Source organism: Macrotis lagotis, chromosome X, assembly GCF_037893015.1.
Source record: "Macrotis lagotis isolate mMagLag1 chromosome X, bilby.v1.9.chrom.fasta, whole genome shotgun sequence".
In the NCBI taxonomy this organism is placed as follows: Eukaryota; Metazoa; Chordata; class Mammalia; order Peramelemorphia; family Peramelidae; genus Macrotis; species Macrotis lagotis.
Genome location: NC_133666.1, coordinates 381,351,580 through 381,375,276, shown reverse-complemented (window position 1 = coordinate 381,375,276; position 23,697 = coordinate 381,351,580). Strand labels below are relative to the sequence as shown.

At 37.1% G+C, this 23,697-nt stretch overlaps 1 pseudogene; it reads right to left on the bottom strand.

The window, feature by feature from the left end:
- Positions 1 to 21,536: 21,536 nt before the first annotated feature.
- Positions 21,537 to 22,235, bottom strand: LOC141500110 (elongation factor 1-beta pseudogene; annotated as a pseudogene).
- Positions 22,236 to 23,697: the final 1,462 nt, after the last annotated feature.

Below are 23,697 nucleotides of genomic sequence, written 5' to 3'. Positions count from 1 at the left end.
AGCAGGAGCCCCCAGGACATAAGCCCATTAAGCTAAGAGAGGGGAGTGAAGAGAGACTGCAGATCTCTGTCCTCTGCCTCTGGAACAGGACTCTGACCACATTCAGATCTTGATCCCAGTCTCAGCCCCCCCATATAACAACAGGACCCCCCACCTCGGCCCGTGGCTGAGGGGGGCGCTTATGGTCATTCACAGACCAGGAGGGAGGACAGAACCTCACACACTGAGACCCTTGTGGGAGTGTCCCAAAAGCTCAGGAAGCACCCCAAAACCAGGACCAGGCTGGGAAAATGAGCAAGCAGAGAAATAAGAGGAAGACTATTAAGAAATATTTTGCAAATGAGCCCAAGAAGGATCAAAATACTCAGTCTGAAGATGAGGAAGCACAAGCTCCTGCATCTAAAGACTCCAAGAAAAACAAAAATTGGGCTCAGGCTATGACAGAGCTCAAAAAAGACTTTTGAAAATCAAATGAGGGAGTTGGAAGAAAAACTGGGAAAAGAAAGGAGAGAGATGCAGGAAAAACATGAAAATGAAGTCAGCAGCCTAGTCAAGGAAATCCAAAAAAATGCTGAAGAAAATAGCATGTTAAAAACCAGCTTAGGTCAAATGGGTAAAACAGTTCAAAAAGTTATTGAGAAGAATTCTTTAAAAAGCAAAATTGGCCAGATGGCAAAAGAGATAAGAAAACTCTTTGAGGAGAACAAATCCTACAAAAATAGAATTCAGGGAGATTGATGAATTTACCAGAAATCAGGTATCAATACTTCAAAACCAAAAAAATGAAAAATTAGAAGAAAATGTGAAATATCTCATTGAAAAAGCAAATGAAATGGAAAACAGACTTAGGAAAGATAATTTTAAAATTATTGGAATACCTGAAACTCATGATCAGGAAAAGAGGCTTGACATCATTTTCAAAGAATTACTACAGGAAAATTGCCCTGATATTCTAGAAGCAGAGGGCAAAATAGAAATGGAGAGAATCCACTGATCCCCCCAAGAAAGAGATCCCAAAAAACCAACCCCTAGGAATATTATAGCCAAGTGCCAGACCTCCCAAGTCAAAGAGAAAATATTACAAGCAGCCAGAAGGATACAATTCAAATATCATGTAGCTGCAGTCAGGATCACACAGGACTTAGCAGCAACTACTTCGGAAGCTCGTAGGGCTTGGAATACAATATACCGGAAGGCAAAAGAGCTTAGAATGCAGCCAAGAATGAACTACCCAGCAAGGCTGAATGTCCTCTTCCAGGGGAAAAAGATGGACTTTCAATGAACCAGGGGAATTTCAAATGTTCCTTTTGGAATGGCCAGAGCTGAACAGAAGGTTTGATCTTCAGATACAGGACTCAGGTGAAGCATGGAGATTGGAGGAGAGGGGGGAAATATGAGGGACTTAATGAGGTTGAACTGCATGTATAGAAAAATGATACTGATGATATTTATAGGAACCTCCTCAGTTAATAGAGCAGGTAGAGGGAGCTTTTATAGTTGAAGCACAGGAGAAAGCTGAATTCGAAGATAAAATATGGTGTAAAAATGGAGTCAATAGAAAAAAAAGGGAAATGTAATGGGTGAAAGAAAAAGGAGAGGGGGAATAATCCAAGATATTTCACCTAATGCAATTTTTTTATTACAATGAACTATTGCAATGAATTGGAAGGGGGGAGGCAAGGGGGGAATGAGGGAACCTTTGCTCTCATCAGAGATGGCTAGGAGAGGAAACAGCAAATATACTCAATGGGGTATAGACATCTGAAGTAAGAAGGAGGGGGGAGCAGGGGGAAGGGGTGGGGAGTGAATAAAGGAGGAGAGGATGGACCACGGGGGGGACAGTGGTCAGATATAACACATTTTCTTTTTTACTTCTTGCAAGGGGCTGGGATTGGAAGACCTGCCCAGGACCATAGGGCCACGTGGATTCTGGCCCTAAGGGGTGGTATGGGGGCTCAGGGCTTCTTGGCTCCAGGACCAGGGATCTGTCTGCTGTGCCACTCAGCTACCCTACAACAGAGTCAGAGTGAAAGGAGAGAGAAAATATAGTACATGGTAGTGGAGAAATTAGAAAGGAGGGAGTTGCAATCAGCAATGGCGACACTGGAAAAATATGGAAGTAACTTTTGCGATGGACTTATCATAAAGAATGTGATCCACCCATGACAGAGTTGTTGGTGTTGGAACAAATACTGAAGCACATTTTTTGTTGTTATTATTTGGGGAAGGGTGCAGGACAAGTCGGGCTGGGTGGCCTGCCTGGGGCCACATAGCAGGGTGATCTTTGGGTGTCTGGGGCCGGATTTGGACCCAGGTGCTCCTGGCTCAAGGGCCAATGCTCTGTCTGCCACCTAGCCACCCCTACTATTATTACTATTTTATTTTATTTTGGGTCTTCTCTTTTTTCTTATTTTTGGTTTTTGCAGGGCAGTGGGGATCAGGTGGCTTGCATGTCACATGGCTGAGTGATTGTTGGGTTACAAGCCTGGATATGGACTCCGGTGTTTGTGGCTCCAGGGCTGGTGCTTTGTCCATTGCGCCACCTGGCCATACCTATAATTATTACTATTATTTTTTTTTAATTTTAAGTTTTTTTTCTCTCCCCTTTACTTTCTTCAGCCAAGCAAGTCTATCTATATTCATGGGGGGAGGGGTATTTTGTTTACTTCTAAACAAGAATATTTTATTAATGTACAAACATATTTGTACAAAATGAGAATAAAAATAAATTTAAAAAATCAGTAAGCTTATAGAAAAGGAATTTATTAAGATGGTCTAACAAGAGCAGAGTTACAGAAATATTTCCTCCAATTGGGGATTGGGAAGATTGACCTTGTCCCACCCATGCAAACACAATGGTTTGGGTCTTTTTTTTGGTTTTGATTTTTGCAATGTAATGGTGTTAAATGACTTGTCCAAGGTGACACAACTAAGTACGTATTAAGTTTCTAAGATAAGATTTGAACTCAGGTCCTGTGTTTTATCCACTATGGTACCTAGCTGTCCCACACACAATGTTGTTAAGTTTGGGTTCAAACTTAAAATACAATGTTAATGAAGAATATGTACTGAGAACATAGAACATATAAGAGCAAAGAGTACTTCCTGATTCCTAGCCCTGGAAGTCCTTCACTCCTTTCATGGTATTTTTATGAGATTCCTTTAAGTTGTGTTTCTGTCCTGCAGGCCAAGGATTGGTACATTTCTAGACTATTTAGCCAGGATCTCTCTCCTTCCTGAGGGTTCATACTCCTCAACCTGCAGCTGTCACTTGACTTCCACTATCTCTTGTTTCCTCTTCTAGTGACTTCAACCACTGCAATGGATTCTGCTCCTGATTTGGCTGCTAGTAAGACAAAGATCTCAGTTCACTCTCCTCTTAGAATACTCTTTTACCTAAGAAGAGAAAAGAAAGAAAAAACAAAAATAAAACAAAGGCCTTATGTGCTCATAGGCACATGGTACCCAGGTGAGACCTAAGGGAAACTGACCTGCCTCCTTCTGTGCAACTCTTAGAATCTCCATTTGCCTTTGAAAAGGATAAAAGAACAAGAAAGGGAAGGGGGTTGTGGTAAGTTTTTTTACATGCAAACTTAGTTTTTTCTTAGAAAATCCTCATCTAATCCCTATGTTCTATGTTATATTTCCAATTGCCCTACAAAGTCTTAGCCTTGGATCACTCCCATAGTCTTCTACTTATGCTCATATACACATGCTACTGAGCAAAAGTGGAAAAATTAAACAATTAATCTAATTACAGTCACTACAAATTTGAGTTATTTAAACTCAACTAAGTGCCTATAACTTCTAGACAATTCTACCATATCTCTGTCATCAATCATTGTTCCATTCTCCATAACAATTCTTCCAAACCTTTTCCTCCTTCCTTGAATTTCCTATGGCTCCTTTTGCCAATATATTTCAAATATTCCCTTATCTCTCTTTTGAAATTTGCTGCCAACTCTGGTGTAGGCTCTCCTCAAATTTATGTCTGGACTATCAAGATAGCCTATTTGTGGCTCAGCCTTCCCCAAGTCTTTTCCTACCCCCTGACCATCTTCCATTCAGCTGCCAAAGTGTTTTTCCAAAAGTACAGATATGATCATATCACTCTCCTACTCAGTAAACTCCAATGAGACTGAAAAGAGCATATGTACTGACACCCTCAAAGAATAGGGTAGAAGAGATAGGTAGTAGGAAAATTTGTGATTAGCAGGAGCTGGGAAAAGTAGGTTGGATTTCAGGTGTGATTTATTAAGTCCCTCTCTGTCATTTAAAGATGTTTTTAACTATTTTTTTCTTAATTTTGGAAGAAGTCCATTTAGAAGAAAATATTAAGAGGCAATGTCTTAACTTGAGTTGGAATTGGATTGAAGTGTGACAGTTGCAAAAATTCATCAGCCTCACTCTTTCTCCCTGAGATGCTGAAGTCCAATGGCAGAACAAAAGTCAAGATTACTAGTAATGGCCCAGGACATAGAGGATGACCTTGGCATCTTCAATGCCCTGACCAAGCTCTAAGCATTCCATAGTACCTGCTTCAGCAGCCTTCATGGTCTTTGGAACAAATTGTTCTCTTACCCCCCTTTCCACAGGGAATCTTCACATACTTGGGTTTGGCATGCCACTAATACACCAACAGGGTTGAGACTTGTTAGTTATTCTAAAGTAATTTAGTTTATCCCAACTGTGTATACTGCTTACCTGGGAGTCCCTGCTATGCATACTACAGTTTCTTGGAGCCATAGGTGAGAGCTGGGTGAAGATGGAAACCAAAGATTGATAAGCAAGCCTGGAAAGAGTTCAACATGGTCTCACAGCTAGAGGTTCCCTAGTTGCCTATAGAAATCTTGACTAGAGAAACAAAATCCAATTCAATAACATTCCTCTACCCTTTTGGCCTCCACTTTGGAGAAAGGAGAGTAATCTTTATAGTTTTTTTCCTAGTTTTAGGATAGAAGGTTAGTAATTATCAAACCCATACCAGTACAGAATTTTTCATTTATAGACTCAGAAACCTAATAGGCAATGTATTCAACTAATGGAAAAATAACAAAAATAGCAAGAGAATGAAACCATTCTCTGTCACAGGGCAAAAATGAAGATAAGTGCTATATAATCCATAAAGACTTAGATTCTCATTTTTCCTTTATTCTTAGTCTCTTTGTCCCTGAATATTTCAGGAAGAGCATTATTGCTTCAAAATATAGTAAGAAAAGTTTAGTTTCCACTATTTGTCCTCTCTTTCTTTGAGTTCTGCTGAAAACTCATTTAGAAGAATGGAGATCAGCAATGCCTCTTAGGATAGACTATGTTTCTGCTGAAGAATCTTAGTTGATTTTGTTTTTGTCAGCATTCTCTCAGAGACTTTAGTTGAAGTAAGATCATAGTTATATTGCTTCCAATAATCCTTGCCTATGTCCATTTCCATGTAACAAATGGATCCCATGACTTGTCTTCCTATATGTACTTAACTTGTATCTTACTCTTTTTCTCTTTTAAACTCTTGCCTCTCAGGAGGTTTCCATCTAGAGTACTAAAGTGCTGTGTTCTCAATTCTGTTTTCAGCCTTATGGAAAATGCAGTGCAGGTAATTTTTCTTACTGAGCTATGATATCTGATGCTCAAGCAACATGGGTAAAGATTTCTTAGGGAACTTTCTTTTCATTTATTATGTAGAATTATATTTATTTATACTTGGAAAAGCAACCTTATATAATTCAAAAAAGGCTTTTACAGTGTTAACTACAATCAGAGGATGAGCATTGCCTCAGATAAACTGATACTTGGGAAGGACATTGACTTAAAAAAATCAGCCCCCCCACCCTGACCTCAAGACCAAATCCAGTTGTCCTAATCTATATCTGCCCACTTAGCTCAAATGTCTCCAGAGTAGAAAGTGAAGCTAGTGTCTTTGCAAGTCTTTCTTCATTTAAATACAATTAACTTTCATGTCATGGCATCAACTTCCTGATGTCATGTTTCTCTTCAAAAAGCAAACAACAGGAGGAGCAGGAACAACAACAAAACATTCAGTTAAATTATACTATCTCTTCTTCCCTATACAGAGCATCCCTTCCCTAGTTTATATCTTTTTTAAGGTAATCTCCTGAGGACTCATTTTGGCTTCTTGAAAACTTCTTTATCCCTTTAAGGTTCAGTTCAAGTGACAAACTACAAGAGGTTACCCAGCCCTTCTCAGTCAATGTGAATTAATTTTCCATATATCTGGCTCATACTTGCCAATGAATGTGTCATATTAATTAAAATAATGTAAACTTCCTAAGGGCAGACTGGTGTTTCACTTAAAAACAAAACCAAGAAACTCTCTAACACTTAGCAGAGGACTTGTCACATAATAGTTTATTAATCTACTTTGCAAAATACTTTATAAATATCTTATTTTATTTTCATAATCATCTTGGAAGGTAAGTAATATTGTTTTCCCCACTTTATATATGAGGAAACTGAGACAGATAGTGACTTTCCAGGGTTACACAACTAGTAGAAGTGAAGCAAGATTTGAACTCAGGTCATATTAATTCTAAGGTCATTTCTCTGTCCACTGTACTACCCAGCTTCCATTTAAATTGTCTTGGGAAAATTCTGAAGATCACCTAACAGAAGATATCATTTCTTGAGCTAAACTGCCAAGCATTCAAACAATATTATAGCGAGTGCAACTACAATGGACTGGTCATATTGTTTGAATGCCAGGCATACACTTGCCAAAATGACTATTTTATGGAGATTTCATACACGTCAAATGCTCACAAGGGGGTCAGAAGGAGCAATACAGGGACAGTCTGAAGGTCTCTCTTATGAACTTTAGAATTGATTGTGCAGCATGGGAGACACTGGCACAGGTCTGTCCAGTGAAAGAACTGGCATATACGAGCAAGGCAGAATTAAAGCAGTTCAAAGGAAATTAGAGAGCTGTAAATTTAGAGTAAACACACTAGATGATCACATGGAGTATTTGTGCCCAACTTTTGGGCATTATGAGCTGGTATCATTCTGGTCAGCTGCAGTTGAAAACACTGTAACTCATCTCTAACACAGAACCACTCTATCAGCTTGTTGACTGGTCATTTTTTTCCTGTTAAAAATAAACAAACATGGTTTAATTTATAAAACATATCTAATTTATGTGGAAAATGTTATTGTGCAATCAATGTACTCTGTAAACTTTTGAGTATTACTGTGCTTTTTATTTAAACTGCTTATATGTTTATCCAAAATAAAAAAAGATATTATTTTGTTTTTTTTTGAATTATAAAGATTTTATTTGAGTTTTACAATTTTTTCCCCTAATCTTATTTTCCTCCCCCCACCCCCTACAGAAGGAAATTTGCCAGTCTTTACATTGTTTCCATGTTATACATTGATCCAAATTGAATGTGATGAGAGAGAAATCATATCCTTAGGGAAGAAACAAAGTATAAGAGATAGCAAGATCAGACAATGAGATATCAGGTTTTCTCCCCTAAATTAAAGGTAATAGTCCTTGGTCTTTGTTCAAACTCCATAGTTCTTTCTCTGGATACAGATGGTATTCTCCATTGCAGACGGCCCCAAACTGTCCCTGATTGTTGCACTGATGGAATGAGCAAGTCCATCAAGGTTGATCATCACACCCATGATGCTGTTAGGATGTACAGTGTTATTCTAGTTCTGCTCATCTCACTCAGCATCAGTTCATGCAAATGCCTCCAGACTTCCCTGAATTCCATCCCTCCTGGTTTCTAATAGAACAATAGTGTTCCATGACATACATATACCACAGTTTGCTAAGCCATTCCCCAATTGAAGGACACTTACTTGATTTCTAATTCTTTGCCACCACAAACAGGGCTGCTATGAATATTTTTGTACAAGGGATGCTTTTATCCTTTTACATCATCTCTTTTTTAACATCTTAACATTTTATTTGTTTTCCAATTATATACAATATTAATATGTACCAGTCATTTTTTGCAAGGCTCTGAATTCTACAATTTTCGTCCCCCCCCCCCCACAGTAGGCTGTCTGACAGTCTCCACATTGTTTCCATGCCACACATTGATGATGTAAATTGAATGTTATAAGAGTAAACATAAGAATAAAAATAAACCCCTCCCCCCAAGAAGATGGGAAACTTCAAGATTAGAGAGAGAGAGAGAATAAAAATGTATTTAGTCTTTGTTCAGATTTCAATGGCTCTGTCTCTGGTGTGAGTTGCTTTCCCTATCATATATCCACCAGCAAAATTGCTTCAATATTTTTCCCTCAGTTTCTATTATTACCTGGTGCTCCACTGTATTTCTCCCCACTCTCATTTATTCTATTCTCTCTGTCTCTCTCTCTCTCTCTCTGTCTCTCTCTCTCTCTCTCTCTCTGTCTCTCTGTCTCTCTGTCTCTCTCTCTCTCTCTCTGTCTCTGTCTCTCTCTCTCTCTCTCTCTCTCTCTCTCTCTCTCTCTCTCTCTCTCTCTCTCCTTTCAAACTAGCCCTGTCCAAATGTGTGTTGCATCTGAGTACCCTCTCCTTCGATCTTCCCTCTCTTCTATCACATATTCCTCCCTTATCCCCTCCATTCCCCCTTATCCTGTCCCTTTCCTCTCATCCTTCTCCAGGGCAAGACAGACTTCCTCACCCTATTAAGTGTGTATATCATTTCCTCCCTGAGGCATTTTCGATGAGAATGAAGGCTCACTCATTCCCCCTTGCCTTCCCCCGCCTCCACTCCATTGAAAAAAGCTTTTTCTTGACTCTTAGGTGAAATCTCTCAGCTTCTTCTTCATCTCCTTTTCCCTCCTCCCAGTACTTTCACCCATTGCCGATTGACTCCATCCCTTTATCACACCATACCATTATACTCCTTCCTATGTCCTGTCTAGATATGCTCCTCCTAACCCCTCTTATAAATGAAAAAGTTCATATGAGTTTTCAATATCTTCTGCCCATGCAGGAATACAAACAGTTCAACATCATCAAGTTTCTCATAGTTAGTCCCTCTCTTCCACTCCCTCTCTGGTTCAAACTTTGGAGATTAAACTTTCTGTTCAGCTATGTTCCTCTCAATAGGAAAATTTGAAAGTCCCCTGTTTCATTGAAAGTCCATCTTTTCCCCTGAAAGAAGATTCAGTGTTGCTAGGTAGTTGATTCTCGCTGTAAACCAAGATCTTTTGCCTTCTGAAATATCATATTCGAATTCCTATGAACCCTTAATGTAGATGCTGCCAGATCCTGTGTAATCTTGACTATGGAGACTCAGTAGTTGACTTGTCTGTTTCTGGCAGGTTTTAGAATTTTCTGTTTGATTTGGGAGTTTTTTTAATTTGACTATAATATTACTGGAAGTTTTTCTTTTATGATCCCTTTCAGGGGATGACTGGTGAGTTCTCTCGATTTCTATTTTACCCTCAGCTTCTAGGATCTCAGAGCAACTTTGTTGTATTATTTCTTGAAAAATGTAGTCTAGGCTCTTCTCCTGGTTGTGGCTTTCAGATAGTCCAAAAATGTTTAAATTATTTCTTCTGGAACTTTTTTTGAGGTTGGTTGTTTTTTTTCCAATGAGATATTTCACATTTTCTTCTAACTTTTTTGGAAGAGTTTTATTTCTTCATGCTTTCTTGCAAAGTCATCAGCATCCTTTAGTTCCATTTTACATTTGAAGGAGTTATTTTCTTCAGAGAGATTTTTTAATCTCCTTTTCCAGCTAGCCAATTCTGCTTTTTAAGGCATTCTCCTCATTTGCCTTTTGTTTTTCTTTTTCCATTAGGCCTAAACTGGTTTTTAATATATTATTTTCTTCAGTATTTTTTTGTATATATTTCACCAAGCTTTTGATTTGGTTTTCATAATTTTTCTGCATTGCTTTCATTTCTCCTCCCAATTTTCTGTCCACCTCCCTTAATTGCTTTTCAAAGTCTTTTTTGAGCTTATCAAAAATCTGAGCCCATTTTCTATTTTTCTGGAAGGTTTGGGATATGGAAGCTTTATTTGTGGTCATCTGAGTATGTGTTTTGATCTTCCATGGGACTAAATAATTATCTATGGTCAGATACTTCTTTTTCTGTTGTATGCTCATTTCCTCAGCCCGAGACTAATTTACAACACTTTCAAGACCTTGTGTTTGTCTTTTTTTTGGGACATCATACTGGGACCTTTATTCCTCCAAGGTCTTATGCTCTCCAGCCTGTGCTTTAATATGTAGATGTCCTCCCCTACTTCCCTCTGACCTGGGGCTATAAGGAGAGATCCATCTAACTTAGTATGGAGGATCAAACTGCAATATGTGAGTGTAGGCAAACAGCAGAGTCCTACCCCAGAGAGAGAGAAGAGAAATCTCTGCAGACTTCCCTTATGGTCTGCATAATTGCATAATTGATTTTTCATCATTTGTGATCTTTAAGGAAAACTAGGATGAAGACTTGGAGGAAATTCTTTTCCTGGATTGTTGAAAGTGTAATTCATTTGCATGCATGAGTCAATTGCTATGAAGATAGGGATCACTATTTTTGAATTCAATTTCCTTTCCACTTCAATCTAAATTCTGTTTAACAGTTAATATTGGTTATGTTGTTGTTCTTCCTAGAGTCTTGGTCTGATCACATCATCTCCAACCTCTCTCTCTGTATTCAACTGCTTCCAATATCAAATATAAAATTTTCTATATTACACTTTTCATAACCTGGTCCCCTATTTCCTTACCTCTTATCACTTTACTCTTCTCCTTATTCTTTTTTTTTTTTTATCAAGGAATACAAAAGTACTAGTTATTTTACCATGTGACACTCTATCTTCTGTCTCCATGCATTAGTACTGGTCAGAATACATGCTTAGATGCTTTGCCTCTTCAATTTTTTCATTTCTTTTAATACTCAGCAGTCCCAAAACCTCTTCAATCCTTGTTTTTTTTTTAATTTCCTTTTGTGCAATTTTCATATACACTTGCAGGTCACATGCAACATAAATGGTTATTTACATGCTATCTCTCATTAAAATGTCTGTTTCTTGAACTCAAGTTCTCTATTTGCTCCTTTTTGTTTTCTCCATCCCCAGCAGAATGCTGCTACTAAGTAAATGCTTTTTCACCAACAGAATGTCTGAATAGTAAATTACAGAACTGTGAAGATAGTGTGCTAAAGCATTATTGGGTGAAATTTTGAAGTATATAAGGATGCTGGCAGGGGTAGCAATATAGAGGAAGATTGTGAGCCTGGTGTATAAATCAAGGACAAAATTGGGACATTATCCATGAGAATGGAGCATCATGGGATTATAGTTTTAGGGCTGAGAAGACCTTAGAGGTTATCCTGTCTAAAATGCCCATTTAGATGAAGAGGAAACTGTAATCCAGAGAGGATAATGTTTTGCCTAAGGTCCCAAAGGGACAGAGTCAGAACCAGATATCAAACCCATTTCTCTCTCCCTCCAAATCCATTATGCCTTTTCTAATTCACCAGGAAAAATCGAGAGAGAGTGTGTGTTGAAGTTGCATGATATGAATGTTAAAGAAGGAGAAAGGTTACTAATTAATGGTGAATAAGAGTCTAGAAATAACTTTGAGTAAGAAAATATGACAGCCCATTCTCATATGGATGACGGAGTAACTAGTATTTCAAAGGATTGCTAGAGCTATTGGAGTTGATGAGGAAAGTCAAGGTTGTGTGTCAAAATGATGCAGATTAGAGAAACTGGAAGATGGGAGATGATTTGGAGCAGGCTGTTTAGTATAAACATGTAGAATTGGTTCCAGAAAGACATCTCATTATTTATGAAGAAAATGATCATATATGTACTTGCTGTTGAGCTATTAAAAAGATTTTTAAAAGGAAGGCAATTACTATTGTGAGGGTAGTGAAGTTATTCAAAATATAACTCTTTGGGGTGGCTAGGTGGCTCAGTGGATAAAGCACCAGCCCTGGAGTCAGGAGTATCTGGGTTCAAATCCGGTCTCAAACACTTAAACACTCAAACACCTAGCAAGCACTTAACCCCATTTGCCTTGCAAAAACCTAAAAAAAATATAACTCTTCGTCCTTCAGTTAAAACATATTTAGAAATTACTTCCTCTTTCTCTGATCTTATAGCAGTTAGAAATTTTAAAAAGTTTTTTAATTGTCCAAGTGGAATTTTAACTAAAAATGCATGAATACATGGAAAAGTGTTTTTCTTTCCTTCAAAAGGGAAAGAATTCTTCCCTTACATTTCTTTTATGATTTTCAAAATTTCTAAAGTTAATCTAGTTTGGCAGTTGAAAAAAATATTAGTGTGATAGTATTGTCACACTCTTAGTGCTGTTGTACTTGATCATGGTATCTTTCTACTTGGAAGGAACTTTGAGAGCACATTGAGTTAAATTGCATGTCTATTTTCCCGATTTAATCATATATAAGTGTTTATCAAGTAATATAAAAATACAATCGAAAATGACTTGACAGTTTGATGATTCAATCCTTCCTTTAGACAGTAATTTCCTAAAAATACATCTTGAACAAAAATAAATTGCTGTTTATGTTAACACTATGTTTTGAAATTGAATAATGATGGCAGGTATGTGTGCATGGATATACAACATGCATGTGTATATTATGCATACAATCATTACATATGCATTATGAACATATTAATAAAATTGAAAACATCACTATGCTTTTGGGACCTTATATATTGAAAGTTTTTTAAATATTAATGTTTCAACATATATGTTAGTATTTTATATTAAAATTATTATGCTATATCATTTTATAATTAATATTAATTTGTAATATACTCTAGCAAAACTTGATTCTTTTAGCCTAACCCAAATATAGAGGCCTTTCCTGGCCCAAACCTTCTGAGAAATGTGATCATGTTCAGTCACTTCTCCATCCACCCCAAGACTTGAGCTGAATCTATTTTGTGTACTCCGTAAATGCAGAGGCCACCTTGAATTCAACTGCTACCAAGGGAATGTTTTCATGTTTTTGATTTCTCATCAAGATTTGAGGTAAATTATTCCAAAGAGAGAGAAGGAGGGAGAGAGAGAAAGAGAGAGAGAGAGAGAGAGAGAGACTAAGTGGGTACAAACCTGGCTAAGATGGCTTACATTATTTTATCTTTTTAAATTTATTTAGTATTTTATTTCCCCCCCCAACTCATGTAAAAATAATTTCAACATTTTTTAAATTTTGAAGGATTTTTAAATTCTCTTCCTTCCCTTTTACTACCTTATTGAAGAGGTAAGAAGTTTGTTAAACATTATATGTGTGCAGTAATGTAAAATGTTAGGAAGAAAATATGCTTAAAAAGAGAAGAACAAAAAGCAAGAGAAATAAAGTATCAAAAAAAATCTGGTCTATGTTTAGACACCATGAGTTCGTTCTTGGGATACAGATAGCATTTGTTTTTAATCATTGACTTGGATTGTTGTTATGCTGAGCATTCATAGCTGATCACCATTCTATAAAACTGTTATGGTTCTGTTCATTTAACTTCATCTGTTCATGTAAATCATTCCAAGATATTCTGAGAGCATTCTGTTTAACATTTTTTGTAGTATTCCATCATGATCATATGTTACAATTTGCTCATCCATTTAATAATTGATGGGCATCCCCTCAATTTCTCATTATTTGCCATCAGAAAAGAATTGTTATAAATCTTTTTGTACATATAGGTCCTCATCCTTTATGCTTTTTATTTCTTTGGGATACAGATAGCTCTAGTAATGGTATTACTGGACGAAAGAATATGCATGTTTTATATCCCTTTGGGCTCTCAATTTTCCCACATCCCTCCAACATATATCAGTTTTTTGTCTGTAATTAGTCAATTTTATAACTGTGAGATTGTATATTTTAATTTGTATTTTTCTAATTAATAATTATTAAAAACTTTTTCATATGACTAAATATAGCTTTTCTTTATTCATCTGAAATTGCTTGTTCATATTCTTTGACCATTTATGAATTGGGGAATGGCTCTTATTTTTATAAATTTGACTCAGTTTTTTATAATTTTAAAAGTCAGACTTTTTTTAGAGAAAATTGTGGTAAATTTTTTAGTATTTCTTTCTATCCTATTCTGTTCTCTCCTTGTACATTCTAGTACACTGGCCTTAGAGTCAGGAGGATGGTAGTTTGAATCTAGCCTCAGACCCTTGACTCTTACTAGCTATGACCTTGGCCCTTGCATCCAGGACCATCTCCAGTCATGCTGTTTCATATCTGGCTACTGGACTCAGATGACTCTGGAGGAGCAAGTGAGAGGGAAACAGTCCCTTTGCTCAAATCCATAGTTGTCATTACATCACTTACTTGATGTCATGGTCTTTTTGAGAATGAAAGACAAGACTTCCAGCCAAGATGGCAGAGAGAAGGCAGTCACAGTTATAAAGTATGCTGATCTTCCCTTATAAATAACATGAAACAAACCTCTTAACAGAAATCCAATTGACAAAACCCATAAAGAAAAGCCAGAAGAAGAACAATCACCTCAGGATCTGTCTTCAGAGATCATGGGTGAGTCCAGGGTCAGAGGATGGATTCTGTTGGAAGCACAGGACCGGTGAGAGCCTGGGAGCCTGAATGGTTAGCCTGATTAGCAGCAGGGCTGGAGCCCGGGAGGGGCTGAGACTGGGCTTGATCAGCAGTGGGACTAGAGCCTGGTCGACTGGGAAGGCTTGGGTCAACTAGGGAGCAGAAGCATTGGTGTTGGGGCTGACCCTCTGAAGCTTACTGGCAAGGCTGGAGGAAGAGTTCCTGAGCAAGAGAATTGCAGACAACAATCCCTGAGGCCCTCTAGTCAGGAGGAACTCAGAGTCCACAACTCCATTTCATCTGAAGCTTCTTCCCAGAGCAAACACAATTACAGACTACTTCTGTCCCAGGGTAAGGCTGAGCAGCAGAGCCACCTCAGCTGATAATAGGGAGAGTGATCACCTCAGCCCAGGTTATAGCCCACTGTTGATCAGAGAAAAAAGTATTTAACAGATTCAACTACTCCCTCTAGGCCAAGGGAGAGGGCCTCAATCAAGGTCACAGACACTCCAGAGAAAACAACCAGTACCTCTTGCTGGCCACTGGAGATATTACACTCAGAGAGCAAAACCTCTAGCACCCCCTACTGGCCAGATCAAGATTTTACACACTCAGTGAACAAGACAGCTAACATAATCTACTGGCCAGCTGAAGAAATTACACTCAGTGAGTAAATATTCTAGGGATCCTATTACCAAACCCCCTCCCCAACACAAGGTTTTAAGATAATGAAGAAAGTCCAGCACAAAGGAGGGTCTAAAGAAAAATTCTTGGAAGGAAAAGACACTAACTCAGAGAGAACTAGAACCTCTGAGGAGAATATGACCTGCTCTCCAGCAAAGAAAGACTTCCTTGAAGAAATAAGTAAGAAGTTTAAAAATCAATTGGAAAATTTGGGAGAGAAAATTAACACCTTGCAATAAGAAAGCAAGTCATTGGGACCTCTGACCAAGATGACAGAGAGAAAACAGGCACTGTGACAGGTGTTCTCTCTTTCTCCTCAGAAATAGCATGAAAGAAACCTCTTAACAGTAATTCAATCAACAAAGCCCAGAAAGAGAAGCAACATGCAACACAAAACCAATTCCTTGGAAAATACAATTGGACAAATACGAAATGATAATAACTCTCAGATCTTCAATTGGGCAAATGAAAAAGAAATTGATTCTCTCAAAAATATATTTGGGTAAATAGAAAAGTCCTTCAAAAATACAATGGAGCAACTGGAAAAGGATTTGCAAAAGATAAATGAAGAAAAATCTTCTCTAAAAAACTAATGACTTCATGAGACAGCAAGAGTCTGTTAAGCAAAACCAAAAAATAGAAAAAATAGAAGAAAATATAAAATACCTCATCAGGAAAACCACTGACCTTGAGAATAGATCAACAAGGGACAACCTGAGAATTATAGGTCTTCCTGAAAACATTGAAGAGGGGAAAAAAAAGCCTCTACTGAATATTACAGGATTTAGTGATGGAAAATTGTCCTGATATCATGGAACCAGAGGGCTAAACAGTTATTGAAAGAATACATTGATCACCACCAGAAAGAGATCTAAAATGTAAAAAACAAGGAGTGTTGTGGCCAAATTCCATGACTATCAGATAAAAGAATAAATCCTACAAGCAGTCAGAAAGATATAATTTAAATACCAAGGAACCACAGTAAGGATTATGCAGGACCTAGCCTCAGCCACATTAAGGGATGGAAGAACCTGGAAAGAGATATTCCGAAGAGCAAGGGATTGCAGCCAAGAATCCACTACCCAGCAAATCTGAGCCTTCTCTTCCAGGGAAAAAATTTGGTCATTAATGAAATAGGAGGCTTCCTAGATTTCCAATTAGATGAAACTGTCTATATACCCATTTGAGCAAAAGAATTTCATACCTCTTGAGAATTATAACACTATTAGAGAGAATATACATATCCCGAAGTGATTAAACACTCAGAACTTTCCTGTGACTCAGATAGAATGATTTAAAGCAATATCTCCTTAAAAAGGGGGGACAGTAAGGAGAAGGGAAGTTGTAGGGAGACTTAATGGAGGTAAATCTCATTATATCAAAGCTTCTCTGAGGTACCAACTTACACATCTCAGACTGGCCAACATGACCAGAAAATATAGTGGTCATTGTTGGAAGAGTTGGTGGAAATCTGGGACACTATTACATTTTTGCTGGAGCTATAAACTCATCCAACCTATCTAGACAGAAATTTGGAGCTATGCCTAAAGGGCAACAAAAATGTGCATACCCTTTGATCCAGCAATACCGCTCCTGGGTCTGAGAAGAGATGATGAAAAAGTGCAAAAATATCGCTTGTACAAAAGAATTCATAGCAGCCCTGTTTGTGGTGGCAAAGAATTGGAAATTAAGTAAACATTCTTCAATTAAGGAATGGATTAGAAAACTGTGGTACATATATGTATAATGTATAATATATATATATATATATATATATATATATATATACATATATATATATATATATATATGTCATATAAAACTTTTGTTCTATTAGAAACCCGGAGGGATGAGAATTCAGGGAAGCCTGGAGGGATTTGCATGAACTGATTCTGAGTGAGATAAGCAGAACCAGAAAAAACTGTATATACTAACAGCAACATGGGGGTGATGATCAAACTTGATGGACTCGCTCATTCCATTAGTGCAATAATCAGGGACAATTTGTAACTCTCTGCAATGGAGAATACCACCTGTATCCAAAGAAACTGCTGTGGAGTTTGAACAAAGACCAAGGACTATTACCTTAAATTTAGAAAAAAACCCCTGCTATCTTATTGTCTGATCTTGTTATCTCTTATACTATATGTTTATTCCTTAAGGATATGCTTACTCTCTCATCACACTCAATTTGGATCAATATATACCGTGGAAACAATGTAGAGACTGACAAATTGCATTCTGTGGATGGTGGGGGGAGGGAAGTAAGATTAGGGGAAAAGTTGTAAAACTCAAAATAAATAAAATCTATAATAAAAAATAATAACAAGCATTATCTATCTGAAAGCATCAACAACCATTATATGGAGTGGGGATAGACTTGAGACTTTACCAATAAAATCAGGGGTGAAACAAGGATGCCCATTATCGCCAGTATTATTCAATATTGTATTAGAAATGCTAGCCTCAGTTAAAAGATAAGAAAAATGAAATAGAAGGAATTAGAATAGGGAAGGAGGAGATAAAATTCTCAATCTTTGCAGATGACATGATGGTATACCTAGAGAATCCCAAAAAGTCACCTAAAATCTATTAGAAACCATAAACAACTTTAGCAAATTAGGAGGATATAAAATAAACCCTCATAAATTCTCAACATTTCTGTATATGACTAGCAAGATACTGCAGAAAGAACTAGATAGAGAAATCCTGTGGTGGTTAGGTGTGCAGTGGATAGAGCGCTGGCCCCGGAGTCAGGAGTACCTGAGTTCAAATATGGCCTCAGACACTTAATAATGACCTAGCTGTGTGGACTTGGGCAAGCCACTTAAACCCATTGCCCTGCAAAAAAAAACCTAAAAAAAGGAGAAATCCCATTCAAAGTACCCTCAGACAAAATAAAATACCTGAAAGAATACCTGCCAAACTTTTTGAAAACAAAACTCTTCTCATGCAAATAAAATCAGATTTAAATACCTGGGTAAACAATTGTTCATGGATAGGTTGAGCTAATATAATAAAAATGACACTTCTACCAAAACTAAACTACTTGGTTATCACCCTACCAATCAAAATTCCAAAAAATTACTTTAATGAATTAGAAAAAGTTGTAAGTAAATTTACATGGAGAAATAAAAAGTCAAGTATTTCCAGGGATACAATGAAAAAAGTGCAAAAGAAGGCAGTTTAGCCTTACCAGAATTAAAATTATTTTATAAAGCACCAGTCCTCAAAACTGTCTGGTATTGGCTAAGAAATGGAGTCATAGAATAGACTAGGTGCAATAGCAGGAAATGATTATAGTAATCTGCTGTTTGATAAACTCAAAGAGTTCAGCTTTTGGGATAAAAACTCTCTCTTTGCTAAAAAACTGTTGGGGAAATTGCAAGTTAGTATGGAAGAAACTTAGATTAGACCAACACCTCACACACTATACCAAGATAAGATCCAAATGGATACAGGATTTAGACATAAAAAACAATATTATAACCAAACTAGAAGAGCAAGGACTAGTTTACCTGTCAGATCAATGGAAAAGGAAACAATTTTTCACCAAGGAAGAGCTAGAAAACATCATTCAAAACAAACTAGTAATGTTAACTACATTAAATTAAAAAGCTTTTGCTCAGAGAAAAGCACTGTAACCAAGATCAAAAGAAATGTATAGTAAATTGGGAAACAATTTTTGCAACTAGTATTTCTGACAAAGGACTCATTTCTAAAACATAAAGAACACTGTGTCAAACTTACAAAGAAATCCAAGCTATTCCCCAATTGACAAATGGTCCAAGGATATGTAAAGGCAATTTACACCTGAGGAAATCAATGCAATTCATAGTAATATGAAAAATTGCTCCAAATCAATATTTATTATAGAAATGCAAATTCAACCATCTCTGAGATACCACCTCATATCTCTCAGCCTGGCCAATATGACCAGAAAGGATAATGATCAATGTTGGAAGTGATGCAGGAAATCTGAGACACTAATTCATTGTTGGTGGAGCTGTTACCTCATCCAACCTTTCTGGAGAGCAATTTGGGTTTATGTTCAAATGGCAACAAAAATGTGCAGAACCTGTGAGCCTTCAATACCACTGCTGGTTCTATACTATGAAGAGATAATAAAAAAGGGTAAAAATATCACTTGTACAAAAATATTTATAGAGGCTTTGTTTATGGTGGCAAAAAATTGGAAATTACGTGAATGTCCTTCAACTAGGGAATGGCTTATAACAAACTGTGGTTTATGCATGCCATGGAACACTATTGTTCTATTAGTAGCCAGGAAGGATGTGAATACAGGGAAGCCTGGAATGATTTTCATGAACTGATGCTCAGCGAGATGAGCAGAACCAGAATAACATTGTACACCCAAACAGCAACATGTGAGCGATTATCAACCTTGATGGACTTGCTCATCCCTTCAGTGCAACAACCTGGGAGAATTTTGGGATAGCTGCAATGCAGAATACCAACTGTATCCAGAGAAAGAATTATGGACTTCGTACAAAGACCAAACAATAGTACTGCCAAATTAGGGAAAAAAACTTTATATTATTATGTAATTTTACTCTCTCAAGAATTATTTTTCTTCCTTAAGGATATGATTTCTCTGTCATCACATTCAACTGAGATCAATGCATAACACAGAACCATTGCAAAGACTAAAAGACTTCCTTCTGTGTTGGGTTTTGGGGAGGGAAGCAAGAATAGTGGAAAAATTGTAAAACTCAAAATAAATAAAATATTTCTTTAAAAAACCAAATCACTGGAAAATACAATTGGACAAATACAAAATAAGAATATTTCCCTCAGATCCTTAATTGAACAATTGCAAAAAAAGAAAATAATTCTCTCAAAATCTCAATTGGTCAAATATAAAAGTCTTTCAAATATAGAAGGGGTTGCAAAAAGTAAATGAAAAAAAATTCCTCTCTAAAAAAAAAGAATGGAGTCTGTGAAAACTAATGTCTTTATGAGACAGAAATAGTCTGTTAAACAAAACCAAAAAAATAGAAAAAATAGAACAAAATGTAAAATACCACATCAAGAAAATCACTGACCTTGAGAATAGATTGAGGAGGGACAACCTGAGAATTATAGGTCTTCCTGAAAACATTGAAAAGAAAAAAAAGCCTAGACTTAATATTACAGGATTTAGTGATGGAAAATTGCCCAGATATCATGGAACCAGGGGACAAATTAGTTGTTGAAAGAATAAATTGATCCCCTCTGGAAAGAGATCCTAAAATGAAAACAGCAAGGAATGTTGTGGCCACATTCCAGAATTATCAGATAAAAGAGAAAATCCTGCAAGCAGCCATAAAGATACAATTTAAATACAAAGGAACTACAGTAAGGATTACACAGGACCTGGCTGCATAAACATTAAGGGATCCAAGGGCCTGGAATGAAACAATCTGAAGATCTAGGGAGCTTGGAATGCAGCCATGAATCAACTATCTGGCAAAGCTGAGCCTTCTATTTCAGGGGAAAAGATGGACATTTAAGGAAATCGGAGACTTCCAAAACTTCATGATGAAAAGACCAGAGCTAAATAGAAAATTTGGACATCAAGCAGGAAGGTCAAGAGACACATAAAAAGGACAAAAATAAGAGGTGGTTAAAAAAAAAAACAACTGTTATCCAATAAGATGAAACTGGCTTTATGTCATCATGAGAAAAAGATTCTCATAACTCCTGAAAATTGTAACTCTATCAGAAACAATATACTTAGGCAGAAGTGATGGATACTCATGACTTAGCCAGGAGACTGTTACCCAATGGGATGAAACTGGATATATCCCTACTTGGGAGAAAGTCTCTAATAACTCTCAAAAACTGTAACTGCAGTGCAACTAGGTGGCACAATGGATAGACCACTGTCCCTGGAGTCAGGAGTACCTGAGTTCAAATCTGGCCTCAAACACTTACTAATTGCTTAGCTGTGTAGCCTTGGGCAAGCCACTTAACCCCAATGCCTTGCCAAAAATAAAAATAAACAGAAAGAATTACAATATACTTAGCTAGAAGTGATAGATGCTCAGGATTTTCTATGACTTCAAGAGAATGATTTAAAAACACTTCCTCCTTTAAAAGGGGGACAGGAAGGAGACAGGAGGAGGGAAGGGGATTTCATGGGGTACATCTTATTACATTAAAAGGTACAAATGATCTATTGTAATGGAGGGGAAGAAAGAAGGAAATGAGAAACACCTGAATTTACTCTTATCAGAATTGGCTTAAAGTTAACTTACACACACACTCAGTTAACTATAAAAACATCTTACCTTTCAAGTTTTATTTTTTTTTTTGCTTGCAAATATTTTTATTTAAATGCAATTTCTGAAGATGATAGAGGTTTTAGATCTTATTGAAGGCAGCTACATCCATGGATTGCACATAGTCTTCAAAAGCAGTTATCTGTTCCTCTAGCATATCTGTACCAACTTTATCATCTTCAAACACACACTGTATCTGAAGCTTCTTGATGCCATATCCCACAGGAACTAGTTTAAAGGATCCCCAGACCAAGCCATCTGCCTGAATGCTCCTGACACACTCTCCAGTTTTGCCATGTCGGTCTCATCATCCCAAGGTTTTACATTCAGTAAGAGGGAAGACTTGGCAACAATTGCAGGTTTTTTAGATTTCTTTGATTCATACTGAGCAAGGCATTCTTCTCTCAGCTTCTTTGATCCTCACTTTCCTCCTCCTCATCAGACCCCAAAAGATCAATGTCATTATCATCTTTGCTATCTGTAGCTTCCCCCACTTCCAGTGGTATCTTCTATATCAGCAGGCCCATACTTACCCAAAGCCTTCTTTATTCCTGGCAAGCTGGCCTTCTGTGTCTCATGCGACTTGATGTGGTTGTACCAGCGCAGGGCATGGCACAGGGCGGCGGGGGGTGGGCCCGAGACGGCCTCTAAGATGGCCATGTCGGCCTGCGAGGGCAGGAAGCCCTCGATATAGCTCTTGTCCTCTAGGAAGTCATTGAGGTGCTGCAGGCCCGTGGGGGTCTTGAGATCTCCGAAGTCCATGGTGGCGGTGGCTGCGGGGACCGAGAAGGAGCGCTCCGGGCGGGGAAGTGTGCAGGCACAGCAGACTGGAAAAAGGAGCCCTTTCAAGTTTTAAAAGGCAAAAAGGGGAGGGGCAGAAAGAGACGGGGGGGGGAGAAACTAACAGAAGGAATGAAAGGGAAAAGGGGAAAAGGGAAAGGGGAAAGAAAGGGGATGGCTGGATATAGGAGAGCCTACGCACTGAAAAAAAAGAAAATGGTGGAGAATATGGGAAAATAAAGGGAAATAAAGAGAAAAATAACAAATAAAAGGGGAAAAAAGAGAAAAATGCAAACAGAGGGAAGGTAGCATGGAGGGCAATAAAGAGTTTGTGATTATAACTTTGAATGTGACTGGGACGAACTCTTCTTTAATACATAAATGAATGGCAGAGTAGATTAAAAACCAGAATCCTATAATATGCTTCTCATTTGAAGCAGAGACATACAAATAGAGTAAAGGTAGAAGGTTGAAGCAAAATACATTTTACTTCAGCTTAAGTGAAAAAAGCAGGGGTAGCAATCCTTATCTTAGACAAAGCAGTTGCAAAAATAAAAGCATTAAAAGAGATTAGGAAGGAAAGATATCCTCCTAAAAGGTACCATAGACAATGGTATGTATATACCCAATAGGATAGCATTTGAATTTTTAGAGGAGAAGCTGAAAGAACTACAGGAAGACATAGAGAGCAAAAATCCTCTAATGGGAGACCTAAACCTCCCAATCTCAGATTTAGATAAATTGAATCATAAAATAAACAAAAAGAAGTTAAGGAGGTAAATAGATTGTTAGAAAACCTAGATATGATAGAATTAGGGAGAAAATTCAATGGGGAGAGGAAGGAATATACCTTTTTCGTGTAGTACATGGCACTTTCACAAAAACTGACCATGTACTAGGACCTAAAAATGTAATAATCAATTGCAGAGAGCAGAAATAGTGAATACTTCTTTCTCAGTTCATAATTTAATAAATATCTTATCCAATATTGTGCCAGGGAGATATACAATCAGACCTAATTGGAAACTGAATAGCTCCATTTTAATGGATGAGTGGATCAAGCAACAAATTATAGAAAGAATTAAATATTTTATCCTAGATAATGACAAAAATGAAACAACATATCAAAACCTATGGCATTCACTCAAAGCAGCTGCGCAGGGATATGTCATATCTTTAAAGTTTTACATGAATAAATTAGAGAAAGGGGAAATCAATGAACTAAATATGTAACTAAAAAAATTAGACAATGAACAAATAAAAATATCCCAATTAAATAACAAATTAAAAATTCTAAAAATTAAACCAGAAAATAAAATCAAAAGCAATACAGCTTTAAAAATAAAATCAAAAGTTGGTTTTATGAAAACCCAATAAAATTGATAAACTTCTTGTCAATTTGACTTAAAAAAAGATAAAAAACCAAATTGCTCATATCATAAAT